General features: G+C 40.7%; 1 protein-coding gene and 1 pseudogene across 5 annotated transcripts in view; one reads left to right on the plus strand and one right to left on the minus strand.

The window, feature by feature from the left end:
- ODF2L (outer dense fiber of sperm tails 2 like) overlaps positions 1-20,293 on the plus strand; it is a 604,788-nt gene that overhangs the window by 99,912 nt on the left and 484,583 nt on the right. The gene's annotated exons all lie outside the window — the stretch shown is intronic.
- LOC146404292 (calcium-activated chloride channel regulator 4-like) overlaps positions 1-20,293 on the minus strand; it is a 45,400-nt pseudogene that overhangs the window by 4,290 nt on the left and 20,817 nt on the right.

The raw sequence follows: 20,293 nt of genomic DNA on the forward strand, positions 1-20,293 counted from the left end.
GTCAATTTTGTTAATCATTTCAAAGAACCATTTGGTTCATTAATAATTTTTCTATTATTTTATTTCATTTATCTTTCCTTTAACCTTTATTATTTCCTTATTTCTGCTAAATTCGGGTTTAGTTTTTTTTCTGGTTTCTTAAGTTATAATGTTAGGCTATTAATACTTCTTCTTTTTTAATGTCAGTGTTTACAGCTCAAAATTTCCCTCTTACCATTGCATTTGTGGCATTTCATAAGTTTCTGTTATGTCATGTTTTCTTTTCCAGTCTTTTCTAAATATTTTCTTATTTTTATTGGGAGTTCTTCTTTGACACATTGGTTATTTATGAGTGTATTATTTAATTACCAAAATTCTGTTCAGAGTTTCTAGTGTTCATTCTGTTACTGTTTTATAAATTCATCCCATTGTTGACACAGAAAACTCTTTTTATTGTAAAGATATATATTACTCTCTTGAGGTTTCATTTATGGCTTAATATATTTATCCTGGAGAATCTCCCATGTGCATTTCAGAATTCATGTTGGGTAGGGGTTCTGTATAAGTTTTTAGATGTACTTGTGTTGGTTGCAGTCCTCTGTTTTCTTAGTTATCTTCTGTCTAGTTATTTTATCCATTATTGATAGAGGAGTCTTAACGTCTCCAGCTATACTGTAGAACTGTTTATTTCTCCTTTCAATTCTGTCAGTTTTTGTATCATATATTTTGATGGTCTGTCATTAGATGTGTATTCTCTTGTATTTGTTATAGCTTCTTGCTGAATAAGTCTTTTTAAAATGTATGATATACTTTGTCTCTTGTAAACTTTTAAAATTTAAAGTCTATTTTCTGTGATACTAACATAGCCACCCATGCTTTCTTTTGATAACTATTTGCATGGGATATCTTTTTCTATCCTGTCACTTTCAATCTATTTGTGTTTTTGTGTCTAAAGCGAGTCTCTTGAGGGTAACAATTGTTGGATTGTATGTTTTCATCTGTTATTTCAATCTCTACCTTTTGATTGAGTCTTTGTTGCATTTATTTTATTTAAAAATTTCTTATTATGGTGGATTTGCATTGTTTTGTCAATTTCTGCTGTACAGCAAGGTGACCAAGTCATACAACTATATATACTCTCTTTCTCATGTTATCTTTTACCATGTTCCATTACTTTTTAAAAGTAGTTATTGATAAAGAGACTTATTGAAAAGGAGATCAAGATGGTGGAGTAGGAGGATGCAGAACTCACCCCCCCGTGAACACATCAAAGGTACACGTATGTGTGGGACAATTTTCAGTGAAACTAACTGGAGACAGAAAGTCTCTTGTGCAAGCAAGACTGTAATAAAGCTCCACACAGAAAAAGGTAGGAAGGGAAGAGAAGCAGTCAGGCCAGGACCTGAGTTCCAGGGAGGGGACTCGGAGAAGGGAGCTTAGATGGGTGGAGATCCTATCTGGGGAGTGAGCATTGCTTTCTCTCAAACAAGGCAGAGTGGGTGGATTGAAATTGCATGGCTGGCTGGCAAGTTTCCCATGACCGCCCTGGCGCATCTCCTAGCCTGAGCTGAGCTACCACCCTGCACCCCCTGACACAGTGTCTTACCATGGCAGGGGTACATAGCTGAGGAGAGGTGTTGGCTGGAAGACACAAAGGCAGCTCAGACCTGATGCAGGGTGGAGATAGACATTACTGAGGCTTACAAAGGCAGCACATCAAAAGCATTCTCTCTTTTTTTTTTTATCTTTTTATGATCTCATCTGTGGCATATGGAAGTTTCTGGGCCAGGTGTCAAATTGGAGCTGTGTGTGGGGCCTATAACACAGCCATGGCAACACTGGATTCGAGCCATATCTGTGACCTATGCTGCTTATAGCAACACCTGATCCTTAACCCACTGAGCAAGGCCGGGGATCAAACCTGCATCCTCATAGAGACAATTTGGGTCCATAACCTGCTGAGCTACAACAGGAACTCCCATCAGAAGTATTCTTGACCTCTGTCTGTAGCTGGATCACCAGAGTTCATGTCCTGACCAAGTGCCACACTGGTCCTGCTTGCTGTGAGGGGTATTACCACCCCACCCCACTCCCCCACCTGTCGTGAGGGTTCTGATGCCAGGAGGGAGGAGAACACACACTTAAAGTCAACAGAGCCAGCTCAGATCTGATTCTGAGGGCTTCTGCTCAGCAACTTGAGACCTGACCATACCCTCTATTGGGTGGTGATGGCTGTGGAGAAAGGGGCAGCCCAGCTCAAACCTGGACCTAGCCCTAGCCCTAGCGCTTCCATTTCCAGCTCCACTTCCTGCCAAGGTGAGAGCTGCCAGCAAACCCTAAGGAAAGATGTGACTTGTATTCTTTCAGATCCAGCTCTCCCTTGCCAAAGCCACACACAGAATGTATGGGGTGCTCCCACACAACGACCCTGCTGCAAGACCGCAATAGATAATTATAGCTTCTAATGTCATGGTGAAAGAGAAAATTAAGCAAAATGAGAATGTATAGAAATTTGTTTCAATTGAAAAAGCAAGAGAAACCCCCTGAAAAGACAACCAGTGTCAGAAAGAAACAATTTACAAGATCAAAAAGATCTAAGAAGAATGATAACTGAATTAGGGAAACAATATATGAACACAGTGAGAACTTTCGTAAGGAATTAGAAAATGTGAAAAAAACCCAGAACTGATGAATACAATAACTGAAGTGAAAAACACACTAGGAACAGTTAGTATGACACAGAAGAAGGCATCCGAGGTCTGGAAGATAGAATAATGGAAATCATCCCGTGAGAGCCGCAGAAATAAAAACAAATACAGAAAAATGAGGCCAGATGAGGAGTTTCTAAGATAACACCAAGCATACTAACATTCACACTACAGGAGTTTTAGAAGGAGAAGAGAGGGAGAAAGGGGCTGAAAACTGTATTTGATGACTGGGACAAGACGGTGGCGTAGAAGGGCTCGAGCTCACCTCCTCTCACAAAAACACCAAAATTACAACCAACTGCTGAACAGCCATCGACGAAATAGACTGGAAACTACAAAAAGAGATATCCTACACCCAAAGACAAAGACGCAGCCACATCAAGACTGTAGGAGGGGCGCTTTTGCAATATAAACCCTATATTCACCAGGTGGATGACCTACATACTAGGACATAACTTATCACAAAGGCTTTCCCGCAGGAGTGAGAGTTCCAAATCCAAGGTCAGATTCCCAAGTCTGGGGTCTGGCATTGGGAAGAGCCCCCAGAGCATTTGGTGTTGAAGGCCAGCAGGACATGTGTGCAGCAGCTCCACAGGACTGGGGGAAACAGGGATTCCACTCTAGGAGGGGGCACACAGGGTTTTATGTGTGGTGGGTCCTGGGGCAAAGCAAGAACTCCTTCAAAATCTGGGTAAGAACTACCTGCAGATCTTGGAATGTCTCCTTAGGGACAGGAGTGTCTCACTGTAGGGGCAGGACATTGGAGGCAGAATGAATATCAGTGTGAGCTCCCTTGGGGGCTGCCATTTTGGAAAAATCTTGCCCCACCCATCAGGACTGGAAGCCCCATGCCAAACATCAAATGGAGTGGGGACACAGCCCACCCACCAGCAGACTGCCTAAAGTCCTCCCAGGCACAGAGCCATCTCTAATCGCACCCAGAGACAAAGCCCCACCCTCCCAAGGGACCAGATTCAGCTCCACCTGTCAGTGGTCAGGCACAAGCCCCTCTCACCAAGAAACCTGCAACAAGCCTCTATATCAACTTCACCCACAAGGGGGAAGGCACCAGAAGCAAGAGAGGCTACAACCCTCTTGCCTGCAAAAAGGAGACCACATGAAAAGCTATACAAGTGAAAAGACAGAGATAGATGAGTCAGATGAAGGAATAAGAAAAATGAAAAACCTAGAAAACAGCTGAGTGAACTGGAAATTAGCAACCTCCATGAAAAAGACTTTAGAGTAATGATAGTAAGGATGATTCAAGATCTCAGAGGAAAATTGGAGGCAAAGATCAGTAACTTACAGAAAATGTTTAACAAAGAAATAGAAGATGTAAAGATTAACCAGAGATGCAAAATGCAATAACCAAAATAAAAAAATTCACTAGAAGGAACCAACAGCAGAATATAGGAGGCATAAGAATGAATAGGTGAGGTGGAAGACAGACTGGTGGAAATCACTGACAAACAGGATAAAGAAAAAAGAAGGAAAAGAAATGAGGACAGTCTAAGAGAACTCTGGGACAACTTGAAAGGAACCAATATTCACATTATAGCAGTGCCGTAAGGAGACAAGAGAGAGAAAGGGCTGAAGAAAATAGCTGAAAATTTCCTTAACATGGAGAAGGAATCAGTCATTCAAATTCAGGAAGTGAATGAATACCACATAGAATCTACCCAAGGAGGAACACCTTGAGACACATATTAATCAAACTGACCAAAATTAAAGACAAAGAGAAAGTTTTGAAAGCAGCTCAGGAAGAGCAACAAATAGCATACAAAGAAGACATACAGATGGCCAAAACACACATGAAAAGATGCTCAACATCACTAATTTTCAGAGAAATGTAAATCAAAACCACAATGAGATATCAGCTGTTAAAATAGCTATCATCAAAAAGTCTATAAATAACAATTAGTGAGGATGTGGTGAAAAGGGAATTCTAGTACACTGTTGGTGGGATTGTAAGTGGTGCAGACTCTATGGAAAATGGTATGAAGATTCCTCAAAAAAAAAAAAAAAGGAAGAAAAAAAGAAAATAGAACTAACACTTTATCTACCAGTTCCACTCCTGGGTATATATCCCAAGAAAGTGAAAACAGTAATTTGAAAAGACACATGCACCTCAACATTCATAATAGGATTATTTACAGTAGCCAAGATGTAGAAGCAACTTAAGTGTCCATAAACAGATGAATGGATAAAAAAGATATATATATATATATGTATATGTATATGTATACATGTATGTGTATGTGTGTGTGTATATACACACACACAAAATACAATAGAATATTACTCATCCATAAAAAGGAAGGAAATTGCCATTTGCAACAATGAGGATCGACCTAGAGGGTATTAAGTTTAGTGGAATAAATCATATAGAGAAAGTTAAATACTGTATGTTATTATATGTGGAATATAAAAAAATAAAACAACTGAATGTATGTAACAAAACAGAAGTAGACTCACAAATATAGAGAACAAATTAGTGGTTACCAAAGAGGGGGAGAGGCAATTAGAGGTATGGGATAAGAGATACAAACTACTATATATAAAATAAGTAAGCAACAAGGATGTACTGTGCAACAAAGGAAAATACAGACACTATTTTATAATAACATTAAATGGAGTATAATCTATAAAAATATTGAATCACTATGCTGTACACCTGAAACGAATGTACTATAAATCAACTATAATTCAATGAAAAAAGAAAAAAAGAAAGTTAAATTCAGTCATTCTCTACCACATGTAAAAGAGAAACTTCTCATTTTGTTATTTGTTTTCTATATGCTTTATAGTATTTTTGTTCCCCTTTTCATGTATTACTCTCCTCTATTGTATTTAGTTGATTTTCTGGTAGTGACATGATTTACTCTCTTTTCTTTTTTGTGTATGTTCTGTACTAACTTCTTGGTGGTCATCGCAGGGATTGCATTTAATATCCTCATGTTATGGCACTCTGATTTGAATTATATTAGCTTAACTTTATAAACATTCTGCTTCTATATAGCTCAATTCCTATCCCATTTCAGTTGTTGATGTCATAAATTGCATCTTTATACATTACGTGTTCAAAAACATAGACTAATAAATCCTTTTATGCATCAGTCTTTTAAATCATACTGTAAGTAAAAAGTGGAGTACAAGCCAATATTACAGTAATACTAGATTTGGTAATTGCCCATGAATTCATCTTTACTAGAAATCTTTATTTCTTCCTATGGCTTTGAGTCACTGTCTACTGTTCTTTCATTTCCTCCTAAGGATTCCCTTTAGCATTTCTTGTAGGGTAGGGCTGGTGATAATGAACTCCTTCAGCTGTTGTTGATCTGGGAATGTCAACTGAAGGACTGTTTTGTAGGATGAAGTTTTCTTGGTTATTTTCATCCTTCAGCATTTGAATTTTTTTTTTTTTCTTTTGGGCTGCACCCACAGCATATGGAAGCTCCTGGGCTGGGGATTGAATCCGAGCTACAGCTGTGACCTATGCCACAGCTGCAGCAATGCTGGATCCTTAACCCACTGTGCAGGGTCAGGGATCAAACCTGCACTGCCACAGAGACAATGGTGGATCATTAACCCAGTGTGACACAGCAGGAAATCCTTGAATAAATTAACCTACTGCTATTTGTTCTTCAAGGTCCTGATGAAAAATCTGCTGGTGATCTTTTTGAGGATCCCTTGTATATGATGAGTTGCTTTTCTCTTGCTGTTTTCAAAATTCTCTCTTTGCCTTTAGTTTTTGACTGTTTGATTATAGTGTGTGTCTTTTTCAGCTTATCCTGCTTGGAGCTGTTAGCTTCTTGGATTTGTAGATTAATATCTTGCTTCAGTGTGGGAGTCTGTCACCATTATTTCTCCAGATAATCTCTCTGCCCCTTATTTTACCTGTTTTCCTTCTGAGACTGTCACTGTTGGTATGTTGATCAACTTGTTGGTGTTCCACAGGTATCTTAGGCTCTTTTCACTTTTTTTTCAATCCTTTTTCTCCTGTTCTCCAGACACAATAAATTTTTTTGTTTTGCTTTTTTGTTTTGTTTTGTTTTTTGATTTTTTTTTTTTTTTTTTTTGCTTTTTAGGTCCACACCCATGACATATGGAAATTCCCAAGCTAGGGGTTGAATTGGAGCTACAGCTGCCAGCCTGTGCCACAGCCACAATGCAGGATCTGAGCCGTGTCTGTGATCTACACCACGGCTCATGGCAATGCCAGATCCTTAACCCACTGAGTGAGGCCAGAGATTGAACTGACATCCTCATGGATCCTAGTCGAGTTTGTCAGCTGCTGACCCACGAAGGGAACTCCCAGACACAATAATTTTAATTATCCTATTTTCAAGTTATCTTGTTCTTTCCTCTACTTTTGAATCATTCCAGTGAATTTTTAAAATTCAGTTATTGTAGTTTTTAGTTACAGAATTTCTTTGGGGGTCATTTTAATGTTTTCCACCTCTTTACTGATATTTTAATTTTGTTCAAGCATTATTTTCTTGAGTTTGTCCATGACTTCCTTGAGCAATTTGAGAATCTTTTACAAAGTAGTTTAAAAATATCTGTCTAATCCACCTCCCAGCTGGTCTTCCTCAGGGACAATTCCTGTTGATCTATTTTTTTCCTTTGACTTATTTTTATTTTAATTTTTGGTCTTTTTTTGGGGGGGGGCCACACCGAGAACATATGGAGGTTCCCAGTCTAGGAGTCAAATCAGAGCCTACATTACAGCCACAGCAATGCAGGATCCTTAACCCACTGAGCAAGGCCAGGGATTGAACCTGCATTCTCCTGTATGCTGGTTAGATTTGTTTCTGCAGAGCCATGGTGGGAACTCCCCCTTTGACTTATTTTTAATTTACTGCTTCTTTGTATGCCTTATGATATTATGTTGAAGATTGGACATTTGGGTTTTAAAATATGGTGACTCTAAACATCAGATTCTTCCCATTGTCCAGGGGTTTCTGTTCCTAAGAAATTGTTGTAGGGTGTCTCTGGGCTAGAGATTAGCTTGAGGTGTAGACTTAATCTTCTTAGGTCTTTTCTGAGCCTGTGTCTTTCCCTGGGCATGTATAATGATTTCTATATTCTCCGTATATGTGGTTACTTTTGAATATTCTAATTCTTAAATGGCTTGTTTCCAAAAGGGTAAAAAGAAAAAATGAAGGGGAAAAAAAGAGACTCTGTCCCTTTAAATTCCCTGGAAGTCGCTTCAGGCAGAGGGGCGGCAACACTGGCAGTCTGCTTCTGCATCTGCACCTTCGAGATCAGAGGTAGTGATTTGTGGTATTTGAAGGACATGTTTTTATTGTCCTGTCTGGCTCCCACAAGCCACGTGACGATCACTCCAGAAATCTGGAAAGGTTGCCTGCCGTGGGGTGAGAGGAGATGGACAGCCCCTGGTCTAAGAGCTGAAATGAACCAGAATCAATCATGATTTTTCGTGTAAGCCTTCTCCTGGAAGCCGCAAACCTTCAAATAAGACTCTAGCACCCCAGAACGGCCACGTCAATTGTGTTCTTCCAGGACGATGGTTGTCTAGGTAGGAAAATGGATTCCTGGCGGTTCCTACTCCTCTGTCTTCCCTGATGTCTGTCCACCAAGAATGTGCTGTCAGTCCGTGTCGCCACCTACTCCACACAGGTTTCCTTGGACTGATCTTCCACAGCACATGTGGTCTGAAGGCTCAGTTCTGCTTCACTTAGGCTCACGACACCTGGGCCTGATTTATTCAGATCGGGTGAAGGTTAGGCTTATTATTATTAACACAGGTAGGTGCTCAAAACGACGTTTATTGAATGCTTACTAGGTGCCAGCCACTGTCCTAACGCTTAGGTTAATTTGGAGGCATATCCCAGTCTGACTGAGAACTTGCGTTCAGAAATACGAAATGCTGTATTTTGGGTTATACAATGTTTGAAGCCTTAATCATATCAACTAGTAATTATTCAGGACATCACTGGGTTACTCACCACTCACTGCCCAGCCAGGTATATATGTGCCTCTATTTGGTAGATGCCTTAAGCTTCTCATGACAGTTTTTGCTTTTCCAGCAGCCTGTACTTTTAAGCTATATTTGCCATTTTCTTGATAAGTTGTAAAATATCTGGAGTAGACACCATCATTCTTGAAAGAATCAGCACCTTGTTATATAAATGAAGGAATAAATTATTATTGCAAAGAAAAGTAGAAATTTGTGTATTTTCTAGGTCAAGGCTGTGGCCTTTATAAGCATTCACTCTAGGTTGGGCCCCCCTTCAAACTGGCCCCTTAGAGCATATTTCCATTATGCTTTTCCAGAAGAAAATGTCTTGTTGAATGGATATCTTTGAGGTATTATGAAAGACTCTGTGTACACATATATATGTATATGTTACTCAAACACAGATAAATATGTATGTAAAATAAATACATCACTTTTGTGGCCCCTGTCACTTTATATTCAGCTGATTACAGTCTCCCCCATCAATTTCCCAGCCACATAGCCTACTTTTGCTTGCTTTATCTAAACTCGTTATACCATTTCTCTGTTCAAATCACAAGGACTCCACTAAAGAAAATGTCTTTGCTTAGGAGTTAATTCTCATCATAGTCGACTAAAAAATACCTACCTAGCCTTATTTTTACAGCTATTGCTCTCCTAATTCATCAACTCTCCGGTCTGACAATGAGAAACTTTTACTATTAGAGTAAATATTTTGGGGAGCTCAGGAATATTGTGATATGGCTCGTGCCTCTAAGAAACACGTCATCACTGGCATTGGAATTAGTCACTAAATTTCAAACATCTTTCTCAGGGGTTTTTCTTCTTTTTTTTCTTTTCTTTTTCCATTTTAGGGCTGCACCTGTGGCATAAGGAAGTTCCCAGGCTAGAGGACAAATCAGAGCTGCAGCTGCCTGCCTAAGAAACAGCCACGGTAACACAGGATCTGAGCCGCGTCTGTGACCTACACCGCAGCTTGCAGCAGCACCGGATCCTTAACCCACTGAGTGAGGCCTGGGACTGAGTCCATCCTCATGGACACTAGTCCTCTTTCGTTTATCTTGAAGCATCAGTCGTCCATGTAGACCAAGGAGTCGGCCAACAATGCATTTTCCTTCTGGTTGTCGGATCTGGTGTTTGGCTCCCCTGTGATGAGCCCCTCTCCCTCTCCGGCAGGACTGCCGTTCTTGGGCTTTAGTCCCCAGGAGTCGCATGCACGCGTCCCAGCTATCGGACATCATTCCTGCCTGTCCCCCTTCCTGGGTAGGAGCCTGAGTTCCACAAGGTAATTTCATCTGCTGCTGGTGCTTTACCCTTCCTGGCCAGACTGTATGGATGACGTGCCTTCATGTTCAGGGTTCTTTATGTTGCCCGCACTCTCTCGATGAGGCCTTACTATATGACGACAGGCATTGGTTGTCTAGATGACAAATACTAATGACAGTCAGTAACGTTTATTGAGTGCTAACCATGTGCAAGACACTTGCGCATCATCTTGTAGGCATTCCCTGGATGGACTGTCCTGCTAGGCTCGCTGTTTATCCGTAACCTGCATCCGTTCTTCTGGTGCCTGTCCCTCTGCCCCGCACCGCTGCAGGGACCCCATAACATATCCTGACTTGAGAAAATATAGGTTTATTCCTAAAAGCCTGTGAATTACCTGCACCGTTATCCAAAAGTTCCAAAACTTCTGTCTCCCCATTATCCGATTCAATGAAAGCAGTCACACTGGCTCCGAGAATGGGGATATACCCTTGTAGAATTTCTGCATAGACAATCATCGGGCTGGGGAAGCTGCTTGTGTCTTTATTCATTTTAGCATTCACTGTGATTGGGGGCACAGCAGAATTTGCTGCCCGGGAATTTACTGTAATTGTTAATGTTTCTGGGTTTGCTTTTGCTTGAAGACTGTAAGTCCAAACACCCACCTAAAAATTCAGGGGAAATATAGTAAAAATCCAATATCATGCTATTGTGTTTCCATTATCCAGTCCTAAAGTATATCTTCTAAGTGTGGTATAAAATCAAGTTCTGTTTGGCTTTGTGCAACATCCCACAGATGAGAGCCGTGGCAGTTCAGACAGGACACCTACCCCAATGTCAAGCACAGCGTCTCTCCCTGGTGAGTGTCTGGTGGAAAATATAAACCTTGAACATTTTCCTTCCTTGTGGCCATTATCCTTAGGTCTCAGAGCACACAAACTGGCTAATCCTGGCTGGGCTTCATTAGGAAGGGGTCATAGTGACACCACTACACTGTGTTGAAAAGACTCTCCCCGCATTTACTTCTTGCTCAACCTGTATTTTGCTCTCTTCTCCCTTCTTCCTTATGTATCAGTTCTTTCTTCTTTTTTCCTCCCACCTAATTTTTTTAGGATTACACAATGGTAGAAAGCACACTGTATTTTCTCATAATTTTAATAATGACACAATTTTTGGCAGTCAATTAAATTATTTTTATGACATTAAACAAATTTTTTTTTAGATTTTGAAAAAATTTTAAACAGAGAAGTCCAAAAGCTGCTCGCTTACCTTTGCAGTTCCTGGAATACTGAGATAGGCCATTTTGGAATCTTCGTCCACTGTGAAATTTCCCCTTGGTGTTCCACTAGGATCCCAGAGAGAAATACCGGGAGGCTGTTTGTCCCACGTGACGAGACAGAATGTGTCCTTTCCCACAGTGCTGTCAATTGTTACTGTGCCATTCATCCAGGGGTTACTGCTGAGCATTAATCCCTTACTTTCAAGCTGTTTAAATATATTTTAAAAGTTAGTAACTAGAGAAGAGAGTAATTTTATTCTCTCTTCTTTTTTAACGTAATTCTTACTTTCTGACCTGAGAGGAAGCTTAAATATGACATATTACCATAGTCTTGCAAGTTCTCTGAAAGCTGATTAGGATATGACAGTTGTCAGAGAGAAAGTATGGAAATATAGGGTCTGAGACAGGACAGGGTACAATAAAAACATTAGAGCAAGAGAATGGGCTTTACGGTTGAAGGTATGGCCTTGCTATTTCTTTCTTTGTTGTCATGGCAGGCACTCTAGGCTTTAGCATTAAAGTGTGCTGCAGCCTCAGAGAACTGTCTGTAGGTGTGTGTGTGTGTGTGTGTGTGTGTGTGTGTGTGTCTGAACGTTGTGAGAGTGCATTTGCCCATCTTCATGATGACCCCCCAGAATACTGATCGGTGCGTAGAGTATTTGAGTAGAGACATAGTGAGGAGGCCCTCAAGGTGAAAATAAGGACTAGCAATGGGAGTTCCATGGTGGCTGAGCAGGTTAAGGATCCAGGCTTGTCACTGCTGTGGTGTGAGTTTGATCCCTGACTAGGTAACTTCTACATGCTGCTGGCTTACCACCCCCACCAATATTTTTTAAAATGAGGACTAGCAAATAATTGAGAAAACCTTTCATTGATCTTTTCCTAATGTGAAATATTCTGGGTTTTTTGGGGGAGGGGCACTGCGTGGGCCACTTGACATGGGATCTCAGTTCCCAGACCAGGGATTGATCCTGGGCTGCAGTGAACATGTCAAATCCCAACACCAGACCACCAAGGAACTTTCCCCCAGTGTGAACCCTCAAAGAAATTTTTCACATATGATAATAGCCCCATGTGATGGAGTAAATACATTTAAGAAGACAGAGATGGCAAACTATTGTCTTTGTAAACTGGAGTCCTGAGAAGAAAGTCAATGAAAGACGGGACTATCTCTGGGAAGAACTTGAATTAAAAGTTTTTCAAAATCTTTGTAAATAGTTCTTAGGAAGAGTCAACCTTATCTAGTGACCAAGTAGACATTTCCTGGGAGAATGTCATTTCGGGGACAATGGCAAGTCCCACTTCCAGCCCGACTCAGTCCTAAACCCACCTTTGCTTCAGTTCTGAAAGAAGAGAGTGAATTCCACCCTTCAAACATGATTGCTTTGACAAAAATCTCGGTCTTCTGTAAAGTCTTTGAGTGAAAAAGCGTTATTATCAAGTTATATATCAATGTGAATAACATTTTTAGACTCTTATCAGGAAAATCTAATAAAGAAATAGAGGTTTGGCTACTTAAGCGCACTAGGGGATCGTAAAAATCACTCGTAGCATTCAGCCTTTCCTTTGTATTTCAGTGGCTACCACCCAAATCCAAGTTGCCATCAACTGGTCTTTGGTTGTTGTAACTTCTATATGGCCAACATAGTTTCCAAAGTTCTACCTATCATATTCATGAATCAAAGTTAATCTTGCAAAAGTTTGTTTAATTTTAAAATTTCATTATTTAAAAACTTGCTACAGATATTACAAATGAGGGGAGTGGAAATTTCTGCCTTCTCCTCCACACTCTTCAAAAACTCCATGCTCAAAACTGAGCATCATCTTTATGCAAATGTTTCCTTCCTGGCTGATTTCCCATATTCTGCTTTTATGCTGTTAACAGCCTTTTGAGAATTCCATTTAAATATCCCACCAACTAGTCAAAGTTACCAAGGCTCAAACACAACTCAAAATAATATATTCAAAATCAGTTCTCCCTTCTTGCTTCTCAGTTTCGTCTGTTGTCTCATCATTCTTTAGTCAACCAGGTTGACAATCTCAGAAATATCTCCCACTCTCCTTCAGTTTTTACTCTATTTTCTTTCCACACTAGATTTCCACACCAACTTGTACAAGTTTGCAGGGTGTCTCTAGGCCAGATCACCTGACCAAACTGAACACGTGATCTGCCCTCACATCCTACTTGTGTTGGACAGTAGAGGAAAAGAGCTCAACTTAGATGACTGTGGCAAGTTTAGGGCAGTGATTTGATGAACTGGAAGAGGGAAGATAGCAGTCTTGACAAAAGGTAACAGTAGAGGCAGAGGGAATGGATATAGAGAGAAACAGAATTTTATAAAATGTATTTTGAAAGAAACAGGCTGTGGTGACATTATACATGGGATATGAATGGAGAAGAATCCGAGTTTACTCAAAGTTTTTGAATCTAAGTAATACAGTACTGTTGAGACACGGAAGTTGGAAAAAGGAGTTCAATTCAGAAGGGTAAATATAAAAAGCCAGTGGAAAAAAATTGTTGAAGAGGCAAGAAAATAACTAAAATAATAGGTATGCAATAATTATTCACTCTTTTTTTTCCGTTCAACTATTTTCCAAAGTATATTCTTTCTTCCCTAAGCCAAGTTCTGGGGTACATTTGTTTGAATCTCTTTCATAGCTGTCAAGTGTTGGGGCAAGGTGGGTGGGTACATGGAAGTATGATATTTTTTAATGAATTCCTGGAATAATGGGTGCTGTATTATTGGACAAATCCAACTTTGGGAGGGAAAATTTGACATTATTAGGGTTGGATGTTATTTCTTTTTTGTTTTTTCATTTGTTATTTTCTTTTTACTGCCACACCTGTGGCACATGGAAGTTTCCAGTCTAGAAGTTGAATCAGAGCTGCAGCTGAGGCCTAAGCCACAGCCACAGCCACACCATATCCAAGCTGCATCTGCAACGTACACCGTAGCTTGCAACAATGCTGGATACTTAATCCACTGAGCGACGCTAGGGATTGAACCTGCATCCCCATGAACACTATGTTGGGTTTTTAACCCACTGAGCCACAATGGAAACTCCAAGTTTTGAGTTAAATATTTATATTAAAAGTTTATATTTTAAAATATAACCCCTATGGGAAAAGAAAAATAAAAATTGATATATCTGCCTGTGCTATTTGTTCACAGTCCTTCTTTAAATTTATAATTTACTTATTTGATTCACATAAATCGAAAGGCTAGAAAGTCACAATTTTTTAACCATCTAAGTTTCAAAAGCTTAAAACTTCATAATAAGTCCCTAGGAATTTTAGCTCAGAGGTATCATATAGTTTCATATTCCAATGAGGAAATGAGACAGGAAGAGTTTAAGGGACTTGCCCTGGTCTTGATTTCATATTTTAACTTAGCGCTACTACTTTCATTATGTGAAAATCTGGTTTACATCCATGGTAAAATACAGACGGCAATCCCCAGTCCACCCATCCATAAAAATGGAAACTAACTGGAAAATCTATATAGAAAAAATATAGGTGGATTAATTTTATACATTGGCTTATTAAATGGTAAATAATACCTATTTACATTATTAAACCAGAATTTTGGACATGCTTTTTTGGGTATATTTTGCTTTCTACTTTCAAATCACTTACTGCTATATTCACTCACCATAAGCTCTAATTTCGCCATGTAAGTGGGTGAATAATTTCAAATTAAAGCCTTGACTTTAATTAAAACTTTACTATGAGAAAAACATAGAACTTAAAACATGAGACTATAAAGTTCTCTTTCTTGTTTATGACTAAGTGCAAACATGAAAAGCCCAGGCGTGGGACCTCTGACCTGAAGAGAGTGCTGGGACGAATTGGTGTTTCCTGATCCAAAGGTCCAGAGAGCGTCAGTGAGGCCCCTGCTTTCACTCTGATCTGTAGTGTAGAAATGCATCCCTCCTAAATTGTAAATGCATTAACAGAGTTACTTTCTAGAAAATAAGTACTGTTGCATTTTAGTGATTAGTAATAATATTAAAAAATGACAGTCTTGGCTAAGTATTATTGAAACAGACCAAAATCAGATTAGGCTAAAGATTAATTCCGAACGTTGATTCATTGGGTATCTTTGCATCCCACTTATCTGGGAACCTTCTGGTTGAAATGCATCAAATAGCCATAGAATACTAGAAAGATGTTTCAATTCCATGTATTAAAATTCGCAGGACTTCCCCTGTGTCCTACAGCATAACTACGTGGTGGTGTCTCTGCAGTGGCTCGGGTTCTGGCCCTGGAGCTTCCACATGCCACACGTTTGGCCCAACACTCAAAATTTAAAAAAAAATTTCGCAGCCTTCACATTCCTTGAGAGGAAGTATTCATTTTTATTTAAGATGTACATTGATATGGTGGCCTTCGGATTTTCCAGCGAGTGCGGATCAGAGTCAGAAAGTTAGAAAGGCTGAAGAACTGCAGGGTGGAGACATCCGACAGTGGCTGTCAGTGAGGAGACGGACAGCGGGGAAGCCATGGAGACAAGTCCAGAACACGACTACTTTGGGGGCTACTTGAGACAAAATAGACTACAGCGGTCACGAAAGCACTTTAAAAAATGAGGGCGTCCACGCCACACCACCCTGAACACACCCGATCTTGTCTAAAAATGATGGGAGTTTGTACCAGCCAGTATGTAAAAGCAAATGTGTGTTTGGTAACATTGAAGCCAGTTTAATATAAAAATTGATACTCACAGTGCTCTTCCCGGATCATCCTGACAGTTTAGAACATGTGTTCTGAACTATGCCTGGGAAGGCCCTGACCACGTGCAGTCCCTCTCCTCGCACAGCTGTGCATCTAGACTAGCAGCTGCACAGCACCTGCTTTCCTGGGGAGCGTCACTCGGACTGAGGATCTGCAGAGCCTCGGCCTCTGTCAGCCTGCTCCTCCCGCCCTCAGCCTCGTGGGTTCTCAAGATCCTTCAATGCGTCTTACATTGCCATCGCAACAGGACTTTTTTTTTTTTACTCGTGACCTTATCATCTTCTCTCACCCCTTTATCCTCCAGCAAAAGTCAGCATCTTATTCAAGGTGAAGCTTAAAAGTCACCTTGTCTCTCATGCCTTCTTTCCCTGACTCTGTACAGCCCTGTGAGACTTGATGGCTTCCTCTGCTCACATAGCACTGCCTCCTCTGTACGTCTCCTGTTACAGAGGAGTGTAATCTGATTATGCTGCTCATTAGTAGTTTTGTTTGTCTCTGCAGCCAGCTGGACTGGGAGGGCCTTAGGAAGAGAGATCAGGTCTGGCTTAACTCTGGCCCCAAGCTCCTGGCACAGCACCTTCAGAGTTGAACTTAAAAGAAGTTGCCAAACTGTCAGCCTCTGCATGTATGCGTTGCTGTCGAAGGTCTAGAATGTATAGGTCATATTTTACCTGTTACGGCGCTCATTTCTGTGACTGCTGGGTCCGCATTTGGCCCGAGAGCAATAGAATGAATGATGGCCCCACTTTGTTTCACTCTGTCCATGCAGTTTCGTATATTTTTGTCCTCCCCAGCAACCACTAGCATTATTTCAGATCCGTCTACTTGAGGATATATTTCTTTAAACATAATCCAGGGCATTACTTATCAGGTGTCCCTAAATCAAATGAATTCATGGGGAGTCAAGAAAAACATCAGAGGAAGTAAAGAAAACTGCAGAATAGATGAGAAGAGCTCTCCTTTAGGATAATATAATCTACAGTCAACCTCTTGAGGAATTACATGACTTCTACTTTCTGTACCCCTGCCACAGGGAATGTGTGTGTGAATGTGGTTTTCTGGAAACAGGGTTGTGGAGAATCCCCTGGGGTTAAACAGCAATGACAGTTCAGTCTAGGGAGCTCAGGTCAACCAGACATCAAAGATAGAATTTAGCTAAGTGGCCTTGAATACCTCTCTGCTTGCTTTATTTCTTCTTCTTCTTCTACTTTTCTTCCTGCAGCATGTGGAAGTTCTCAGGCTAGGGGTCAAACTGGCGCTGCAGCTGCCAGCCTACACCAAAGCTACAGTAATGCCAGATCCAAGCTGCGACTGAGACCTACCCCACAATCGTGGCAATGCCAGATCTTTAATCCACTGAGTGAGGCCAGAGATTGAACCTGCATCCTCATGGATACTAGTCAGGTTCTTAACCTTCTAAGCCACAGTGGAAACACTTCTTCTCTGCTTTCTTTAACTAGACTACCCTCTGAAAAATTCTTTGGTGTATAAAGTCAATTGCCTATATAGCTAAATGGATTAAAAATCCACCACAGTGTTAAAAAGTCAATGCATAACCTTTAGAAAAAATGTTAAGTAGTTCACAAATTTCAAATTAGGAAACCCTCAGTAGCTCCTAAATAAAAGTATGGAAACTTGTAAGCATCTTGAGGATAGGTAATTGTTATGTAATTTTTTGTCACATAACTTTTGTTTTACCTCCAAAAATAATTCTCATAGGGTTATGCAGATAGAGAGTGATCAAAGGATACATTAATCACATTTATCAAGTTCTTTGTGTGGTTTGAACCCTTTTCCTACATTAAACTCCATAGCTAAGCAGTGCGAAAATTCAAATTTTTAGTACTGGGTATCTAATACATTGGATATAAAAAACTTAGCCCAATATAGCAACTACATTTTGATTTCTCTGATAATTTTAATGGTAGTGGCTTCTTGGAACATCTTTGAGAAACTGAGTCCAGGCCAAGAGGAAGAAAAATGCCATGATGGATTATCAAGGGCTTTTATGGAATGGAAGGGTGGAAGTATATAAAAAATTGCAAAAGTGGGCTTGGGGGAGTTCCCGTCATGGTGCAGAGGTTAACGAATCCGACTAGGAACCATGAGGTTGCAGGTTCGATCCTTGGCCTTGCTCAGTGGGTTAACGATCCGGCGTTGCTGTGAGCTGTGGTGTAGTTTGCAGACGCGGCTCGGATCCCGAGTTGCTGTGGTTCTGGCATAGGCCAGTGGCTACAGCTCCAATTCGACCCCTAGCCTGGGAACCTCCATATGCCATGGGAGCGGCCCAAGAAATGGCAAAAAGACAAAAAAAAAAAAAAAAAAGAAAAAAGTGGGCTTGGAATGTAGAAATTCCTTCTAGACCTGGTGTCAGAGAACGCTGTGACCATGCCCTGGAGCCCGTGTTGCTGTGCTGTGCTGAAGGCTGCAGCTACAGCTCCCATTCGACCTCTAGCCTGTGAACTTCCAGATGCACAGGTGCGGCCCTGAAAAGACCAAATAGGTGTATGTACCGCTATCATTTGCCGTGCCTTCACTGTGTATTAAGTGTGTTTATACACTGCCATTTCGTCTGAGTTCAAGCTCTGACCTGTCTCCCCACCATGACCCTTGCTCCATGTGATCTTTCAGACTCATCGTCAAAACCAGGGCAACTAGAGTCATTTTCCTAAAGCATAAATTGATCACGTCTCTCTGATGCTTAAAACCCTTCGGCAGCTTTGTATTGTACTTAAAGTCCAGAACTCCTATCATAGGTTTTGAAATTTTCAACGACCCGGCTCTTGTCTAGCCCTCCAACATTTCATGGTCCCCCATTTACCAAACTGCAGCATTACTAGAACCTCTCGTAGAATAACTCACTTTCTATCCCTTTCCATGAGACATTTGCACTTTCCTTTTTTCTTTAACAACTGACTCCTTCTTATCCTTCAAGTTTTAGCTCAAATATAGCCATTGGAGAGAGAAGCTTCTCTGCTTCACTCTTTTCCCCAGTTTTTTTTTTTTTTTTTTTTTTGGTTTTTTTTTTGTTTGTTTGTTTTTAGGGCTGCATTTTCGGCATATCGAAGTTCCCAGCTAGGCCTCCACTCGGAACTGCAGCTGCTGGCCTACGCCACAGCCACAGAAGCATGGGATCTGAGCCACATCTGTGACCCACACCACAGCTCACAGCAACGCTGGATCCTTAACCCACTGAGAGAGGCCAGGGATCAAACCCGTGTCCTCATGGATCCTAGTCCCAGTAATTCTTTATCACATTACCTTGTTTAGTTCCTTCATAACACTTGCCCTGCAATCTGTAATGAATTTTTAAAATTTTCTTATTCATTCATTAGCTGCCCCCATTGAAATAGCAGAAAATTTGTTTTAACCCTGTGTCTCCTACACTTGGCTTTGCCAGACCAAACACATGCCAAATAAATAAAAACATGAGCAATCCTATATGCTAGCTTTTATCATCCCCTTTCTAATGAAATAATCAAGGACTAGGGAGGTGAGGAATTGTGCTTAAGATCACGAATCAGTAGGTGACAATTGGGGTTTGAACCCAGGACTTCATATTAGGAAGCTGCACTGAAAGGCAGTAGAAGAGGGAGATTAAATAAAGGTGGGAGTAGCAGGAGAAGTTATAGGAAGGAGCAAGGATTGTGAAGAACTGGTAGAATTTTAACATGCAAAGATGAGAAAGCAGGGAGCACTTTTGGCAAAGGAACTGCTTAGACAAAAGTGTGCAGGCTGTTAGTACCCAGTGGGCTTGGAGGGCAATGTACGGTGGATTGGTTGGGGCATAGAGCCTTGGGAGGGAGAACTGAGAAGAAGGCTGACGCGAGAGGGTAGGGCAGTTTTATCAGGGGATGAGAAGCTTCTAAATAATATCAGAATGAAGAATGAGTAATTCAGATTTAATTTTATAGACCATGAGGGGACAGTAAACCTTTCTAAGCAGGAAAGTGATACCATCAATAGTAATTATGACCTCAACCTGACCACTGGATAAAAATAAGATTCATAATAATTATTGTGAATTATATATTTACCATAAAATAAAAGGAATTTTATTCTAGGTATGAACATGTGTCATTTCACTCAAGTTTCACGATAGTCCTATCATGGAATGCGATAGGCATTCTTATTTTTCTATATTTTCTAGATAAGGCAGCGAGAATCAAGAGAGACTGAAATCTCTGCCTTGCTCACCTCGCCGGTAAGCGGCAGAGCCGGTACTCTGATGCCGAAACTGCTGCTCTGACCGGTACTCCTCACCCTGAGCATAGCTAACAGTTCCTGCTGCACCTGCTTTAGAAGAGTAACTTCAGGAGTTCCCGTCGTGGCGCAGTGGTTAACGA

This window comes from Sus scrofa, chromosome 4 (genome assembly GCF_054392235.1).
Source record: "Sus scrofa isolate SSC_HxYL_T2T_F1_AM1 chromosome 4, Sscrofa_HxYL_maternal_Yorkshire_Landrace_v2.0, whole genome shotgun sequence".
NCBI lineage: Eukaryota > Metazoa > Chordata > Mammalia > Artiodactyla > Suidae > Sus > Sus scrofa.